The 17785-nt window shown below is 41.4% G+C and overlaps 16 non-coding genes across 16 annotated transcripts; all 16 read right to left on the bottom strand.

Moving 5' to 3' along the window:
- Nucleotides 1–847: 847 nt before the first annotated feature.
- Nucleotides 848–920, bottom strand: trnar-ucg (transfer RNA arginine (anticodon UCG)). Its single transcript has one exon. It is a non-coding gene; the product is annotated as a tRNA-Arg (tRNA).
- Nucleotides 921–1081: 161 nt separating this feature from the next.
- trnar-ucg (transfer RNA arginine (anticodon UCG)) lies at nucleotides 1082–1154 on the bottom strand. The gene has a single exon. It is a non-coding gene; the product is annotated as a tRNA-Arg (tRNA).
- A 1231-nt stretch (nucleotides 1155–2385) lies between these two features.
- Nucleotides 2386–2458, bottom strand: trnar-ucu (transfer RNA arginine (anticodon UCU)). Its single transcript has one exon. It is a non-coding gene; the product is annotated as a tRNA-Arg (tRNA).
- A 155-nt stretch (nucleotides 2459–2613) lies between these two features.
- Nucleotides 2614–2686, bottom strand: trnar-ucg (transfer RNA arginine (anticodon UCG)). The gene has a single exon. It is a non-coding gene; the product is annotated as a tRNA-Arg (tRNA).
- Nucleotides 2687–4045: 1359 nt separating this feature from the next.
- On the bottom strand, nucleotides 4046–4118 carry trnar-ucg (transfer RNA arginine (anticodon UCG)). Its single transcript has one exon. It is a non-coding gene; the product is annotated as a tRNA-Arg (tRNA).
- Nucleotides 4119–5475: 1357 nt separating this feature from the next.
- Nucleotides 5476–5548, bottom strand: trnar-ucg (transfer RNA arginine (anticodon UCG)). Its single transcript has one exon. It is a non-coding gene; the product is annotated as a tRNA-Arg (tRNA).
- A 336-nt stretch (nucleotides 5549–5884) lies between these two features.
- trnar-ccg (transfer RNA arginine (anticodon CCG)) lies at nucleotides 5885–5957 on the bottom strand. Its single transcript has one exon. It is a non-coding gene; the product is annotated as a tRNA-Arg (tRNA).
- Nucleotides 5958–7009: 1052 nt separating this feature from the next.
- trnar-ucu (transfer RNA arginine (anticodon UCU)) lies at nucleotides 7010–7082 on the bottom strand. Its single transcript has one exon. It is a non-coding gene; the product is annotated as a tRNA-Arg (tRNA).
- Nucleotides 7083–7237: 155 nt separating this feature from the next.
- trnar-ucg (transfer RNA arginine (anticodon UCG)) lies at nucleotides 7238–7310 on the bottom strand. The gene has a single exon. It is a non-coding gene; the product is annotated as a tRNA-Arg (tRNA).
- A 1359-nt stretch (nucleotides 7311–8669) lies between these two features.
- trnar-ucg (transfer RNA arginine (anticodon UCG)) lies at nucleotides 8670–8742 on the bottom strand. The gene has a single exon. It is a non-coding gene; the product is annotated as a tRNA-Arg (tRNA).
- Nucleotides 8743–10099: 1357 nt separating this feature from the next.
- On the bottom strand, nucleotides 10100–10172 carry trnar-ucg (transfer RNA arginine (anticodon UCG)). Its single transcript has one exon. It is a non-coding gene; the product is annotated as a tRNA-Arg (tRNA).
- Nucleotides 10173–11224: 1052 nt separating this feature from the next.
- Nucleotides 11225–11297, bottom strand: trnar-ucu (transfer RNA arginine (anticodon UCU)). Its single transcript has one exon. It is a non-coding gene; the product is annotated as a tRNA-Arg (tRNA).
- A 155-nt stretch (nucleotides 11298–11452) lies between these two features.
- Nucleotides 11453–11525, bottom strand: trnar-ucg (transfer RNA arginine (anticodon UCG)). Its single transcript has one exon. It is a non-coding gene; the product is annotated as a tRNA-Arg (tRNA).
- Nucleotides 11526–13113: 1588 nt separating this feature from the next.
- trnar-ucg (transfer RNA arginine (anticodon UCG)) lies at nucleotides 13114–13186 on the bottom strand. The gene has a single exon. It is a non-coding gene; the product is annotated as a tRNA-Arg (tRNA).
- Nucleotides 13187–13522: 336 nt separating this feature from the next.
- trnar-ccg (transfer RNA arginine (anticodon CCG)) lies at nucleotides 13523–13595 on the bottom strand. Its single transcript has one exon. It is a non-coding gene; the product is annotated as a tRNA-Arg (tRNA).
- Nucleotides 13596–15082: 1487 nt separating this feature from the next.
- Nucleotides 15083–15155, bottom strand: trnar-ccg (transfer RNA arginine (anticodon CCG)). Its single transcript has one exon. It is a non-coding gene; the product is annotated as a tRNA-Arg (tRNA).
- Between the last annotated feature and the right edge of the window lie 2630 nt (nucleotides 15156–17785).

Below are 17785 nucleotides of genomic sequence, written 5' to 3'. Positions count from 1 at the left end.
GCCTTATCCATTAGGCCAATGGGCCACATCTGTTAGTGAACCCAGAGGCATTACAGAAAGTCTTATCCGAAGCTGATCTGAGTGAGATTTCAGAAAATTGCCTGTTCTATGATAATTCTCATGACTTGAACCCACAATCTTCAGCTCTGAAGGTTGATGCCTTATCCGTTTGGCCACTGGGTATTTTCCAACAAGTCCACACAGAGGCATTTACAGGCCGTCTTATCCAAGCTGAACTGAGTGAGTTTTCAGAAATTTGCCAATTTTATGATTAATCTTGTGGCTATAGTGTCATATTGACGTCATCGTCCTAGAATTTCTTCCTTGCACTGCCAACATAAACACCAACCTTGAAAGATGAACCCACAATCCTCAGCTCTGAAGACCCATGCATTAGGCCACTGGGCCTTGTTCACTGGTGAACCCAGAGGCATTGACAGACAGTCAGAAACAAACCAAAATGAAAGAGTTTTCATGAAATTGCTAGTTCTCATGTTCCGTTGGCAGTTCTATGCTAACTCTCACGTTCCTTTGTCACAGCTATTGTGTCTCCTTGCACTTATCATCCTGGTACCTGTTGCGCAGCCAACTTAAATTTAACCTCTCATTGACGACTCAGGTGGTAATTTAATTCACAACCCCCAGCTCCGAAGGTTGATGCCTTATTTATTAGACAACTGGACCTTTTCTCTGATTAAGCCTGAGGTATTCATTAACATTCTGATGCAAGCTAAATTGAAAGTTATTTCAAAAAATGCCAGTTCTATGCTAATTCTTGTGTCTATAGTAAAAGTTCACCATTGAATTTCCTTCTTACAATGCCAGCTGAAATGCAACTCTTGAATGATGACCCAAGTGGGACTCGAACCCACAATCCTCAGCTCCGAAGGCTGATGCCTTCTCCATTAGGCCACTGGGCCTGGTTCACTGGTAAATCAAGAGGCATTGACAGACAGTCATAAACAAACTAAAAGCAATATCATGAAATTGCCAGTTCTATTCTAATTCTTGTGTCTACAGTGAAGTTACCGTCCTTGAATTTCTTTCTTGCACTGCCAGCTTAAATGCAATGCTTGAAAGATGACCCAGGTGGGACTCGAACCCACAATCCTCAGCTCCGAAGGCTGATGCCTTATCCATTAGGCCACTGGACCTCGTACACTGGTGAACCCAGAGGCATTGACACACAGTCATAAACAAACTAAAAGCAATATCATGACATCACCAGTTCTATGCTAATTCTTGTGTCTACAGTGAAGTTAACGTCCATGAATTTCTGTCTTGCACTGCCAGCTTAAATGCAACTCTTGAAAGATGACCCAGGTGGGATTCGAACCCAGAGTCATTGACAGACAGTCAGAAACAAACTAAACTGAAAGCAATATCATGAAATTGCCAGTTCTATGCTAATTCTTGGGGCTATAGTGTCATATTGAAGTTATCATCCTGAAATTTCTTGCATAGCCCACTTAAATGAAAGCCCTCAAAGACGACCCAGGTGGCACTTGAACCCACAATTCCCAGCTCCTGAGGCTGATGCCTTATCCATTAGGCCAATGGGCCACATCTGTTAGTGAACCCAGAGGCATTACAGAAAGTCTTATCCGAAGCTGATCTGAGTGAGATTTCAGAAAATTGCCTGTTCTATGATAATTCTCATGACTTGAACCCACAATCTTCAAATCTGAAGGTTGATGCCTTATCCGTTTGGCCACTGGGTATTTTCCAACAAGTCCACACAGAGGCATTTACAGGCCGTCTTATCCAAGCTGAACTGAGTGAGTTTTCAGAAATTTGCCAATTTTATGATTAATCTTGTGGCTATAGTGTCATATTGACGTCATCGTCCTAGAATTTCTTCCTTGCACTGCCAACATAAACACCAACCTTGAAAGATGAACCCACAATCCTCAGCTCTGAAGACCCATGCATTAGGCCACTGGGCCTTGTTCACTGGTGAACCCAGAGGCATTGACAGACAGTCAGAAACAAACCAAAATGAAAGAGTTTTCATGAAATTGCTAGTTCTCATGTTCCGTTGGCAGTTCTATGCTAACTCTCACGTTCCTTTGTCACAGCTATTGTGTCTCCTTGCACTTATCATCCTGGTACCTGTTGCGCAGCCAACTTAAATCTAACCTCTCATTGACGACTCAGGTGGTAATTTAATTCACAACCCCCAGCTCTGAAGGTTGATGCCTTATTTATTAGACAACTGGACCTTTTCTCTGATTAAGCCTAAGGTATTCATTAACATTCTGAAGCAAGCTAAATTGAAAGTTATTTCAAAAAATGCCAGTTCTATGCTAATTCTTGTGTCTATAGTAAAAGTTCACCATTGAATTTCTTTCTTGCAATGCCAGCTGAAATGCAACTCTTGAATGATGACCCAAGTGGGACTTGAACCCACAATCCTCAGCTCAGAAGGCTGATGCCTTATCCATTAAGCCACTGGGCATGGATCGCTAGTGAATCAAGAGGCATTGACAGACAGTCATAAACAAACTAAAAGCAATATCATGAAATTGCCAGTTCTATTCTAATGTCTACAGTGAAGTTATAGTCCTTGAATTTCTTTCTTACACTGCCAGCTTAAATGCAATGCTTGAAAGATGACCCAGGTGGGAGTCGAACCCACAATCCTCAGCTCCGAAGGCTGATGCCTTATCCATTAGGCCACTGGGCCTCGTTCACTGGTGAATCAAGTGGCAATGACACACAGTCATAAACAAACTAAAAGCAATATCATGAAATTGCCAGTTCTATTCTAATTCTTGTGTCTACAGTGAAGTTATCTTCCTTGAATTTCTTTCTTGCACTGCCAGCTTAAATGCAACGCTTGAAAGATGACCCAGGTGGGACTCGAACCCACAAACCTCATCTCCGAAGGCTGATGCCTTATCCATTAGGTCACTGGGCCTCGTTCACTGGTGAACCCAGAGGCATTGACACACAGTCATAAACAAACTAAAAGCGATATCATGACATTGGGATTCGAACCCAGAGTCATTGACAGACAGTCAGAAACAAACTAAACTGAAAGCAATTTCATGAAATTGCCTGTTCTATGCTAATTCTTGGGGCTATAGTGTCATATTGAAGTTATCATCCTGAAATTTCTTGCATAGCCCACTTAAATGAAAGCCCTCAAAGTCGACCCAGGTGGGACTTGAACCCACAATTCCCAGCTCCTGAGGCTGATGCCTTATCCATTAGGCCAATGGGCCACATCTGTTAGTGAACCCAGAGGCATTACAGAAAGTCTTATCCGAAGCTGATCTGAGTGAGATTTCAGAAAATTGCCTGTTCTATGATAATTCTCATGACTTGAACCCACAATCTTCAGCTCAGAAGGTTGATGCCTTATCCGTTTAGCCACTGGGTATTTTCCAACAAGTCCACACAGAGGCATTTACAGACCGTCTTATCCATGATGAACTGAGTTTTCAGAAATTTGCCAATTTTATGATTAATCTTGTGGCTATAGTGTCATATTGACGTTATAGTCCTAGAATTTCTTCCTTGCATTGCCAACATAAACACCAACCTTGAAAGATGAGCCCACAATCCTCAGCTCTGAAGACCCATGCATTAGGCCACTGGGCCTTGTTCACTGGTGAACCCAGAGGCATTGACAGACAGTCAGAAACAAACTAAACTGAAAGAGTTTTCATGAAATTGCTAGTTCTCATGTTCCATTGGCAGTTCTATGCTAACTCTCATGTTCCTTTGTCACAGCTATTGTGTCTCCTAGCACTTATCATCCTGGTACCTGTTGCGCAGCCAACTTAAATCTAACCTCTCATTGACGACTCAGGTGGTAATTTAATTCACAACCCCCAGCTCCGAAGGTTGATGCCTTATTTATTAGTCAACTGGACCTTTTATCTGATTAAGCCTGAGGTATTCATTAACATTCTGATGCAAGCTAAATTGAAAGTTATTTTAAAAAATGCCAGATCTATGCTAATTCTTGTGTCTATAGTAAAAGTTCACAATTGAATTTCTTTCTTGCAATGCCAGCTGAAATGCAACTCTTGAATGATGACCCAAGTGGGACTCGAACCCACAATCCTCAGCTCCGAAGGCTGATGCCTTATCCATTAGGCCACTGGGCCTCGTTCACTGGTGAACCCAGAGGCATTGACACACAGTCATAAACAAAATAAAAGCGATATCATGACATTGGGATTCGAACCCAGAGTCATTGACAGACAGTCAGAAACAAACTAAACTGAAAGCAATATCATGAAATTGCCAGTTCTATGCTAATTCTTGGGGCTATAGTGTCATATTGAAGTTATCATCCTGAAATTTCTTGCATAGCCCACTTAAATGAAAGCCCTGAAAGACGACCCAGGTGGGACTTGAAGCCACAATTCCCAGCTCCTGAGGCTGATGCCTTATCCATTAGGCCAATGGGCCACATCTGTTAGTGAACCCAGAGGCATTACAGAAAGTCTTATCCGAAGCTGATCTGAGTGAGATTTCAGAAAATTGCCTGTTCTATGATAATTCTCATGACTTGAACCCACAATCTTCAGCTCTGAAGGTTGATGCTTTATCCGTTTGGCCACTGGGTATTTTCCAACAAGCCCACACAGAGGCATTTACAGACCGTCTTATCCAAGCTGAACTGAGTGAGTTTTCAGAAATTTGCCAATTTTATGATTAATCTTGTGGCTATAGTGTCATATTGACGTTATCGTCCTAGAATTTCTTCCTTGCAATGCCAACATAAACACCAACCTTGAAAGATGAACCCACAATCCTCAGCTCTGAAGACCGATGCATTAGGCCACTGGGCCTTGTTCACTGGTGAACCCAGAGGCATTGACAGACAGTCAGAAACAAACTAAACTGAAAGAGTTTTCATGAAATTGCTAGTTCTCATGTTCCGTTGGCAGTTCTATGCTAACTCTCATGTTCCTTTGTCACAGCTATTGTGTCTCCTTGCACTTATCATCCTGGTACCTGTTGCGCAGCCAACTTAAATCTAACCTCTCATTGACGACTCAGGTGGTAATTTAATTCACAACCCCCAGCTCGAAGGTTGATGCCTTATTTATTAGACAACTGGACCTTTTCTCTGATTAAGCCTGAGGTATTCATTAACATTCTGATGCAAGCTAAATTGAAAGTTATTTCAAAAAATGCCAGTTTTATGCTAATACTTGTGTCTATAGTAAAAGTTCACCATTGAATTTCCTTCTTACAATGCCAGCTGAAATGCAACTCTTGAATGATGACCCAAGTGGGACTCGAATCCACAATCCTCAGCTCCGAAGGCTGATGCCTTCTCCATTAGGCCACTGGGCCTGGTTCACTGGTAAATCAAGAGGCATTGACAGACAGTCATAAACAAACTAAAAGCAATATCATGAAATTGCCAGTCCTATTCTAATGTCTACAGTGAAGTTATAGTCCTTGAATTTATTTTTTTGCACTGCCAGCTTAAATGCAATGCTTGAAAGATGACCCAGGTGGGACTCGAACCCACAATCCTCAGCTCCGAAGGCTGATGCCTTATCCATTAGGCCACTGGGCCTCTTTCACTAGTGAACCCAGAGGCATTGACACACAGTGATAAACAAACTAAAAGCGATATCATGACATTGCCAGTTCTATGCTAATTCTTATGTCTACAATGAAGATATCGTCCTTGAATTTCTGTCTTGCACTGCCAGCTTAAATGCAACTCTTGAAAGATGACCCAGGTGGGATTCGAACCCAGAGTCATTGACAGACAGTCAGAAACAAACTAAACTGAAAGCAATATCATAAAATTGCCAGTTCTATGCTAATTCTTGGGGCTATAGTGTCATATTGAAGTTATCATCCTGAAATTTCTTGCATAGCCCACTGAAATGAAAGCCCTCAAAGATGACCCGGGTGGGACTTGAACCCACAATTCCCAGCTTCGGAGGCTGATGCCTTATCCATTAGGCCACTGGGCCTCGTTCACTGGTGAATCAAGTGGCAATGACACACAGTCATAAACAAACTAAAATCAATATCATGAAATTGCCAGTTCTATTCTAATTCTTGTGTTTACAGTGAAGTTATCTTCCTTGAATTTCTTTCTTGCACTGCCAGCTTAAATGCAACGCTTGAATGAAGACCCAGGTGGGACTCGAACCCACAATTCCCAGCTCCTGAGGCTGATGCCTTATCCATTAGGCCAAAGGGCCACATCTGTTACTGAACCCAGAGGCATTACAGAAAGTCTCATCCGAAGCTGATCTGAGTGAGATTTCAGAAAATTGCCTGTTCTATGATAATTCTCATGACTTGAACCCACAATCTTCAGCTCAGAAGGTTGATGCCTTATCCGTTTGGCCACTGGGTATTTTCCAACAAGTCCACACAGAGGCATTTACAGACCGTCTTATCCATGATGAACTGAGTTTTCAGAAATTTGCCAATTTTATGATTAATCTTGTGGCTATAGTGTCATATTGACGTTATCGTCCTAGAATTTCTTCCTTGCATTGCCAACATAAGCAACAACCTTGAAAGATGAGCCCACAATCCTCAGCTCTGAAGACCGATGCATTAGGCCATTGGGCCTTGTTCACTGGTGAACCCAGAGGCATTGACAGACAGTCAGAAACAAACTAAACTGAAACAGTTTTCATGAAATTGCTAGTTCTCATGTTCCGTTGGCAGTTCTATGCTAACTCTCATGTTCCTTTGTCACAGCTATTGTGTCTCCTTGCACTTATCATCCTGGTACCTGTTGCGCAGCCAACTTAAATCTAACCTCTCATTGACGACTCAGGTGGTAATTTAATTCACAACCCCCAGCTCCGAAGGTTGATGCCTTATTTATTAGACAACTGGACCTTTTCTCTGATTAAGCCTGAGGTATTCATTAACATTCTGATGCAAGCTAAATTGAAAGTTATTTCAAAAAATGCCAGTTCTATGCTAATTCTTGTGTCTATAGTAAAAGTTCACCATTGAATTTCTTTCTTGCAATGCCAGCTGAAATGCAACTCTTGAATGATGACCCAAGTGGGACTTGAACCCACAATCCTCAGCTCAGAAGGCTGATGCCTTATCCATTAAGCCACTGGGCATGGATCGCTAGTGAATCAAGAGGCATTGACAGACAGTCATAAACAAACTAAAAGCAATATCATGAAATTGCCAGTTCTATTCTAATGTCTACAGTGAAGTTATAGTCCTTGAATTTCTTTCTTACACTGCCAGCTTAAATGCAATGCTTGAAAGATGACCCAGGTGGGAGTCGAACCCACAATCCTCAGCTCCGAAGGCTGATGCCTTATCCATTAGGCCACTGGGCCTCGTTCACTGGTGAATCAAGTGGCAATGACACACAGTCATAAACAAACTAAAAGCAATATCATGAAATTGCCAGTTCTATTCTAATTCTTGTGTCTACAGTGAAGTTATCTTCCTTGAATTTCTTTCTTGCACTGCCAGCTTAAATGCAACGCTTGAAAGATGACCCAGGTGGGACTCGAACCCACAAACCTCATCTCCGAAGGCTGATGCCTTATCCATTAGGTCACTGGGCCTCGTTCACTGGTGAACCCAGAGGCATTGACACACAGTCATAAACAAACTAAAAGCGATATCATGACATTGGGATTCGAACCCAGAGTCATTGACAGACAGTCAGAAACAAACTAAACTGAAAGCAATTTCATGAAATTGCCTGTTCTATGCTAATTCTTGGGGCTATAGTGTCATATTGAAGTTATCATCCTGAAATTTCTTGCATAGCCCACTTAAATGAAAGCCCTCAAAGTCGACCCAGGTGGGACTTGAACCCACAATTCCCAGCTCCTGAGGCTGATGCCTTATCCATTAGGCCAATGGGCCACATCTGTTAGTGAACCCAGAGGCATTACAGAAAGTCTTATCCGAAGCTGATCTGAGTGAGATTTCAGAAAATTGCCTGTTCTATGATAATTCTCATGACTTGAACCCACAATCTTCAGCTCAGAAGGTTGATGCCTTATCCGTTTAGCCACTGGGTATTTTCCAACAAGTCCACACAGAGGCATTTACAGACCGTCTTATCCATGATGAACTGAGTTTTCAGAAATTTGCCAATTTTATGATTAATCTTGTGGCTATAGTGTCATATTGACGTTATAGTCCTAGAATTTCTTCCTTGCATTGCCAACATAAACACCAACCTTGAAAGATGAGCCCACAATCCTCAGCTCTGAAGACCCATGCATTAGGCCACTGGGCCTTGTTCACTGGTGAACCCAGAGGCATTGACAGACAGTCAGAAACAAACTAAACTGAAAGAGTTTTCATGAAATTGCTAGTTCTCATGTTCCATTGGCAGTTCTATGCTAACTCTCATGTTCCTTTGTCACAGCTATTGTGTCTCCTAGCACTTATCATCCTGGTACCTGTTGCGCAGCCAACTTAAATCTAACCTCTCATTGACGACTCAGGTGGTAATTTAATTCACAACCCCCAGCTCCGAAGGTTGATGCCTTATTTATTAGTCAACTGGACCTTTTATCTGATTAAGCCTGAGGTATTCATTAACATTCTGATGCAAGCTAAATTGAAAGTTATTTTAAAAAATGCCAGATCTATGCTAATTCTTGTGTCTATAGTAAAAGTTCACAATTGAATTTCTTTCTTGCAATGCCAGCTGAAATGCAACTCTTGAATGATGACCCAAGTGGGACTCGAACCCACAATCCTCAGCTCCGAAGGCTGATGCCTTATCCATTAGGCCACTGGGCCTCGTTCACTGGTGAACCCAGAGGCATTGACACACAGTCATAAACAAAATAAAAGCGATATCATGACATTGGGATTCGAACCCAGAGTCATTGACAGACAGTCAGAAACAAACTAAACTGAAAGCAATATCATGAAATTGCCAGTTCTATGCTAATTCTTGGGGCTATAGTGTCATATTGAAGTTATCATCCTGAAATTTCTTGCATAGCCCACTTAAATGAAAGCCCTGAAAGACGACCCAGGTGGGACTTGAAGCCACAATTCCCAGCTCCTGAGGCTGATGCCTTATCCATTAGGCCAATGGGCCACATCTGTTAGTGAACCCAGAGGCATTACAGAAAGTCTTATCCGAAGCTGATCTGAGTGAGATTTCAGAAAATTGCCTGTTCTATGATAATTCTCATGACTTGAACCCACAATCTTCAGCTCTGAAGGTTGATGCTTTATCCGTTTGGCCACTGGGTATTTTCCAACAAGCCCACACAGAGGCATTTACAGACCGTCTTATCCAAGCTGAACTGAGTGAGTTTTCAGAAATTTGCCAATTTTATGATTAATCTTGTGGCTATAGTGTCATATTGACGTTATCGTCCTAGAATTTCTTCCTTGCAATGCCAACATAAACACCAACCTTGAAAGATGAACCCACAATCCTCAGCTCTGAAGACCGATGCATTAGGCCACTGGGCCTTGTTCACTGGTGAACCCAGAGGCATTGACAGACAGTCAGAAACAAACTAAACTGAAAGAGTTTTCATGAAATTGCTAGTTCTCATGTTCCGTTGGCAGTTCTATGCTAACTCTCATGTTCCTTTGTCACAGCTATTGTGTCTCCTTGCACTTATCATCCTGGTACCTGTTGCGCAGCCAACTTAAATCTAACCTCTCATTGACGACTCAGGTGGTAATTTAATTCACAACCCCCAGCTCGAAGGTTGATGCCTTATTTATTAGACAACTGGACCTTTTCTCTGATTAAGCCTGAGGTATTCATTAACATTCTGATGCAAGCTAAATTGAAAGTTATTTCAAAAAATGCCAGTTTTATGCTAATACTTGTGTCTATAGTAAAAGTTCACCATTGAATTTCCTTCTTACAATGCCAGCTGAAATGCAACTCTTGAATGATGACCCAAGTGGGACTCGAATCCACAATCCTCAGCTCCGAAGGCTGATGCCTTCTCCATTAGGCCACTGGGCCTGGTTCACTGGTAAATCAAGAGGCATTGACAGACAGTCATAAACAAACTAAAAGCAATATCATGAAATTGCCAGTCCTATTCTAATGTCTACAGTGAAGTTATAGTCCTTGAATTTATTTTTTTGCACTGCCAGCTTAAATGCAATGCTTGAAAGATGACCCAGGTGGGACTCGAACCCACAATCCTCAGCTCCGAAGGCTGATGCCTTATCCATTAGGCCACTGGGCCTCTTTCACTAGTGAACCCAGAGGCATTGACACACAGTGATAAACAAACTAAAAGCGATATCATGAAATTGCCAGTTCTATTCTAATTCTTGTGTTTACAGTGAAGTTATCTTCCTTGAATTTCTTTCTTGCACTGCCAGCTTAAATGCAACGCTTGAATGAAGACCCAGGTGGGACTCGAACCCACAATTCCCAGCTCCTGAGGCTGATGCCTTATCCATTAGGCCAAAGGGCCACATCTGTTACTGAACCCAGAGGCATTACAGAAAGTCTCATCCGAAGCTGATCTGAGTGAGATTTCAGAAAATTGCCTGTTCTATGATAATTCTCATGACTTGAACCCACAATCTTCAGCTCAGAAGGTTGATGCCTTATCCGTTTGGCCACTGGGTATTTTCCAACAAGTCCACACAGAGGCATTTACAGACCGTCTTATCCATGATGAACTGAGTTTTCAGAAATTTGCCAATTTTATGATTAATCTTGTGGCTATAGTGTCATATTGACGTTATCGTCCTAGAATTTCTTCCTTGCATTGCCAACATAAGCAACAACCTTGAAAGATGAGCCCACAATCCTCAGCTCTGAAGACCGATGCATTAGGCCATTGGGCCTTGTTCACTGGTGAACCCAGAGGCATTGACAGACAGTCAGAAACAAACTAAACTGAAACAGTTTTCATGAAATTGCTAGTTCTCATGTTCCGTTGGCAGTTCTATGCTAACTCTCATGTTCCTTTGTCACAGCTATTGTGTCTCCTTGCACTTATCATCCTGGTACCTGTTGCGCAGCCAACTTAAATCTAACCTCTCATTGACGACTCAGGTGGTAATTTAATTCACAACCCCCAGCTCCGAAGGTTGATGCCTTATTTATTAGACAACTGGACCTTTTCTCTGATTAAGCCTGAGGTATTCATTAACATTCTGATGCAAGCTAAATTGAAAGTTATTTCAAAAAATGCCAGTTCTATGCTAATTCTTGTGTCTATAGTAAAAGTTCACCATTGAATTTCTTTCTTGCAATGCCAGCTGAAATGCAACTCTTGAATGATGACCCAAGTGGGACTTGAACCCACAATCCTCAGCTCAGAAGGCTGATGCCTTATCCATTAAGCCACTGGGCATGGATCGCTAGTGAATCAAGAGGCATTGACAGACAGTCATAAACAAACTAAAAGCAATATCATGAAATTGCCAGTTCTATTCTAATGTCTACAGTGAAGTTATAGTCCTTGAATTTCTTTCTTACACTGCCAGCTTAAATGCAATGCTTGAAAGATGACCCAGGTGGGAGTCGAACCCACAATCCTCAGCTCCGAAGGCTGATGCCTTATCCATTAGGCCACTGGGCCTCGTTCACTGGTGAATCAAGTGGCAATGACACACAGTCATAAACAAACTAAAAGCAATATCATGAAATTGCCAGTTCTATTCTAATTCTTGTGTCTACAGTGAAGTTATCTTCCTTGAATTTCTTTCTTGCACTGCCAGCTTAAATGCAACGCTTGAAAGATGACCCAGGTGGGACTCGAACCCACAAACCTCATCTCCGAAGGCTGATGCCTTATCCATTAGGTCACTGGGCCTCGTTCACTGGTGAACCCAGAGGCATTGACACACAGTCATAAACAAACTAAAAGCGATATCATGACATTGGGATTCGAACCCAGAGTCATTGACAGACAGTCAGAAACAAACTAAACTGAAAGCAATTTCATGAAATTGCCTGTTCTATGCTAATTCTTGGGGCTATAGTGTCATATTGAAGTTATCATCCTGAAATTTCTTGCATAGCCCACTTAAATGAAAGCCCTCAAAGTCGACCCAGGTGGGACTTGAACCCACAATTCCCAGCTCCTGAGGCTGATGCCTTATCCATTAGGCCAATGGGCCACATCTGTTAGTGAACCCAGAGGCATTACAGAAAGTCTTATCCGAAGCTGATCTGAGTGAGATTTCAGAAAATTGCCTGTTCTATGATAATTCTCATGACTTGAACCCACAATCTTCAGCTCAGAAGGTTGATGCCTTATCCGTTTAGCCACTGGGTATTTTCCAACAAGTCCACACAGAGGCATTTACAGACCGTCTTATCCATGATGAACTGAGTTTTCAGAAATTTGCCAATTTTATGATTAATCTTGTGGCTATAGTGTCATATTGACGTTATCGTCCTAGAATTTCTTCCTTGCAATGCCAACATAAACACCAACCTTGAAAGATGAACCCACAATCCTCAGCTCTGAAGACCGATGCATTAGGCCACTGGGCCTTGTTCACTGGTGAACCCAGAGGCATTGACAGACAGTCAGAAACAAACTAAACTGAAAGAGTTTTCATGAAATTGCTAGTTCTCATGTTCCGTTGGCAGTTCTATGCTAACTCTCATGTTCCTTTGTCACAGCTATTGTGTCTCCTTGCACTTATCATCCTGGTACCTGTTGCGCAGCCAACTTAAATCTAACCTCTCATTGACGACTCAGGTGGTAATTTAATTCACAACCCCCAGCTCCGAAGGTTGATGCCTTATTTATTAGACAACTGGACCTTTTCTCTGATTAAGCCTGAGGTATTCATTAACATTCTGATGCAAGCTAAATTGAAAGTTATTTCAAAAAATGCCAGTTTTATGCTAATTCTTGTGTCTATAGTAAAAGTTCACCATTGAATTTCCTTCTTACAATGCCAGCTGAAATGCAACTCTTGAATGATGACCCAAGTGGGACTCGAATCCACAATCCTCAGCTCCGAAGGCTGATGCCTTCTCCATTAGGCCACTGGGCCTGGTTCACTGGTAAATCAAGAGGCATTGACAGACAGTCATAAACAAACTAAAAGCAATATCATGAAATTGCCAGTTCTATTCTAATGTCTACAGTGAAGTTATAGTCCTTGAATTTCTTTTTTTGCACTGCCAGCTTAAATGCAATGCTTGAAAGATGACCCAGGTGGGACTCGAACCCACAATCCTCAGCTCCGAAGGCTGATGCCTTATCCATTAGGCCACTGGGCCTCTTTCAATAGTGAACCCAGAGGCATTGACACACAGTGATAAACAAACTAAAAGCGATATCATGACATTGCCAGTTCTATGCTAATTCTTATGTCTACAATGAAGATATCGTCCTTGAATTTCTGTCTTGCACTGCCAGCTTAAATGCAACTCTTGAAAGATGACCCAGGTGGGATTCGAACCCAGAGTCATTGACAGACAGTCAGAAACAAACTAAACTGAAAGCAATATCATAAAATTGCCAGTTCTATGCTAATTCTTGGGGCTATAGTGTCATATTGAAGTTATCATCCTGAAATTTCTTGCATAGCCCACTGAAATGAAAGCCCTCAAAGATGACCCAGGTGGGACTTGAACCCACAATTCCCAGCTTCGGAGGCTGATGCCTTATCCATTAGGCCACTGGGCCTCGTTCACTGGTAAATCAAGTGGCAATGACACACAGTCATAAACAAACTAAAATCAATATCATGAAATTGCCAGTTCTATTCTAATTCTTGTGTTTACAGTGAAGTTATCTTCCTTGAATTTCTTTCTTGCACTGCCAGCTTAAATGCAACGCTTGAATGATGACCCAGGTGGGACTCGAACCCACAATCCCCAGCTCCTGAGGCTGATGCCTTATCCATTAGGCCAAAGGGCCACATCTGTTACTGAACCCAGAGGCATTACAGAAAGTCTCATCCGAAGCTGATCTGAGTGAGATTTCAGAAAATTGCCTGTTCTATGATAATTCTCATGACTTGAACCCACAATCTTCAGCTCAGAAGGTTGATGCCTTATCCGTTTGGCCACTGGGTATTTTCCAACAAGTCCACACAGAGGCATTTACAGACCGTCTTATCCATGATGAACTGAGTTTTCAGAAATTTGCCAATTTTATGATTAATCTTGTGGCTATAGTGTCATATTGATGTTATCGTCCTAGAATTTCTTCCTTGCATTGCCAACATAAGCAACAACCTTGAAAGATGAGCCCACAATCCTCAGCTCTGAAGACCGATGCATTAGGCCACTGGGCCTTGTTCACTGGTGAACCCAGAGGCATTGACAGACAGTCAGAAACAAACTAAACTGAAACAGTTTTCATGAAATTGCTAGTTCTCATGTTCCGTTGGCAGTTCTATGCTAACTCTCATGTTCCTTTGTCACAGCTATTGTGTCTCCTTGCACTTATCATCCTGGTACCTGTTGCGCAGCCAACTTAAATCTAACCTCTCATTGACGACTCAGGTGGTAATTTAATTCACAACCCCCAGCTCCGAAGGTTGATGCCTTATTTATTAGACAACTGGACCTTTTCTCTGATTAAGCCTGAGGTATTCATTAACATTCTGATGCAAGCTAAATTGAAAGTTATTTCAAAAAATGCAAGTTCTATGCTAATTCTTGTGTCTATAGTAGAAGTTCACCATTGAATTTCTTTCTTGCAATGCCAGCTGAAATGCAACTTGAACCCACAATTCCCACCTCCGGAGGCTGATGCCTTATCCATTAGGCCACTGGGCCTCGTTCACTGGTGAACCCAGAGGCATTGACACACAGTCATAAACAAACTAAAAGCGATATCATGACATTGGGATTTGAACCGAGAGTCATTGACAGACAGTCAGAAACAAACTAAACTGAAAGCAATATCATGAAATTGCCAGTTCTATGCTAATTCTTGGGGCTATAGTGTCATATTGAAGTTATCATCCTGAAATTTCTTGCATAACCCACTTAAATGAAAGCAGACCCAGGTGGGACTTCAACCCACAAATTCCAGCTCCTGAGGCTGATGCCTTATCCATTAGGCCACTGGGCCTCGTTCATATACATATAGCTATAGTGTCATATTGAAGTTATTATCCTGAAATTTCTTGCATAGCCCAGTTAAATGAAAGCCCTCAAATATGACCCAGGTGGGACTTGAACCCACAATTCCCAGCTCCGGAGGCTGATGCCTTATCCATTAGGCCACTGGGCCTCGTTCACTGACGAATCAAGAGGCATTGACACACAGTCATAAACAAACTAAAAGCAATATCATGAAATTGCCAGTTCTATTAAATGCAATGCTTGAAAGATGACCCAGGTGGGACTCGAACCCACAATCCTCAGCTCCGAAGGCTAGCTGACGAAGGATAGTCCGACATAATTTCAGAAATGTTGAGCAATGTCGAACTGCGCAGCCAATCGCATCGAAGCGCTATGACATTTGGACCAATCGCGTCGAAGCGCCTTAACATTTCCAGCCAATCAAAAAGCGCAATTTATAACATTATCTTGACATTCGTGACATTTGACCAATCAGAGAGCAGGGGGATTTCGACGGCACGTTTCCGCGTCTCACCGCAAGGTTGAGGGGTCAGCGCTTCTAGTCAGGTGTCAATCAAGTTGCCGAACCGTGCCGAAGGTGTACGAAAGAATGACATCTTCCTCAGGGGGCGTGTCAGAGGTAAAAAAGGTTAATTACTCAAGTTTGTGACCTATGACAAGGGTCATTGTCGCGTAGTTCGACATAAAAAGTGGTACGAGATTTATCAATGGGTGAGTGTTTGTTACCTTTGCATTATAGATGTATAAAAATAAAAAATAATCGTAATCGAACATTTTTAGTATCTTGGTTTAGTGTATTTGCATAAGAGAACAACACATCAGGCTTCAAAACAAACATTTACCTGGTCCCATTCATTTGAACGATATAATGTGATGGTTGTGTTATGTTATGGCTTTCAACAGTGCAAACCAGAGTGTGTAATAATTGTTTATAGACATTTATGTAATGTTGCAGGTATTTTAAGAAATGTTCCTGTCTTGTATCTTTCTCCTCTAAATAGAGATACCAGTTGTAACATTATATATAAAATAAATGTGACTTGTGTCCTAGAAATGAATGAATGAATGAATGAATAAATATATGAATTTAATGAAGTATTTTATGCTCTCTTAAGGGACTCACTTGTATTGTGCATTATATTTGTTATAATGCTTACAGATAGAGAAATGTCAGATGCTGTCTCGTGGCCAAACAACCTTGCTTGGAGGTGTGCTGAAATGCATGTTTTTTATTAGTATCATTAGTATATTTACTGAAAAGGTTTCTTTCTGAATTATGTATTAAGGGTTTTTTTTTTTTTTTTTTTTTTTTTTTTTTGTCGTCTTAAGCCTCTACTGGACCAGCACAAAGGGTGGTGGAAGAACCTCATGCTGCTGAAACAGCAAAGAAGGCCATGGAGCAGAGTCAGCCTGACCCCCAGCCTCATCCCATGCCCCTGCCCCTGCCCCAGCCCCAGCCTACTGCACCTGTGGAAGCAAGAGTTGCAACACAATTTTCAATGGTAAGAATTACTATTTAACTTTTTTAATAATACCACTTAAGAATGTGCTCAATTAAAATTCAAGAAAGTTCAGAACGTAAGATGAAGAAAAAAAGAAAAAGCAAGAATGCTATGAGATGCTGGCTGAGACCTACTAATTGTCACCCCTCTTGTACAGTGGGGGCACCTGTTGTCTGCTGAATGGTCAGTTTGAATATCTCAGATTTGGTTTAAGTCACATGGTCAAGGATAAATGTAGAATGTAACCTGTCTGCTTTCTCTCTTGAGACTAGACTCATGTCCCTCATGGCATCTCTCTCAATACTTCTCATGTGTTAAAGCTACATTATCTTTCTTTCTCAATCTCAGGTAACATACCACATAGACGCTGGCTATTATTAACTGTACACATATTAACAATTATTCCATCATGCAAATACTTTGTAGTAATTTCAGGAGTCAATACTGCTAATAAATATGGATGACACTTCTATTCAGAAAGAAATGTTTTTAAAAACCTGCATTTACTTAAAATAGTAATATTAATTAATTCTTCGTAATTCTTGCTATTATAACACATTCTGTCTTCTCACATTTTTGATTTACCAAACCAAGATTTACTGGCTCTCACATTGCTGCAGCAAAGCCAAATCTTAGTGTGGTCAGGAGACCTTCTCAGGTTGAAGACCAACCCAGCGCAGCAGTGTCTTGTGCCTCTATACCAAGCAGTACTGTCTCTGTAAGTAATGGCATAATCCATAAAGTATTCTATGAAGACACTTTTCACGTTCCATTCTGTACGAATTATTAAACTTGTTCAATTTTTTTTTTATACCAGAAAACCATATTTTTGTCGATGTTTCAGGGTGTGCCAGTGTTCCAGGGTCTGCAAATGGTTCAGAGACTGTCAGCGGTCCATAGGATGCCACTGTTACAGCCTATTGTGCAGAGCACCAATTCTCAACCAGCTCCACAAACCATGCCCAAGAGACCCTACAAGGCAAACACTTGCAGGAAGTGTGGACAATTCAAAACCAGTGCAACGGGACATAGCCAGTACAGGGGCAAGGTGTATATACTGTCCACAGACTGAGAACATTACAAAAGAAAAGTGGTTAGAGTAAATGCGGAGAACCTTCTCCCAAATAATGTATACACTGTATATTTTTATTTATTGTTGTGTGTATATAGTTGTTTAAATATAGTTCACTATTGTTAATATTTGTGTCTAACATTATTTTATTTAACTTGATTTTTTAATCCTATTTAACTTTTACTTTTACCTTTTTAATTTATT

The sequence above is a fragment of the Carassius gibelio genome, chromosome B1, assembly GCF_023724105.1.
Source record: "Carassius gibelio isolate Cgi1373 ecotype wild population from Czech Republic chromosome B1, carGib1.2-hapl.c, whole genome shotgun sequence".
NCBI lineage: Eukaryota > Metazoa > Chordata > Actinopteri > Cypriniformes > Cyprinidae > Carassius > Carassius gibelio.
This window is presented reverse-complemented; position numbering and strand designations above follow the sequence as displayed.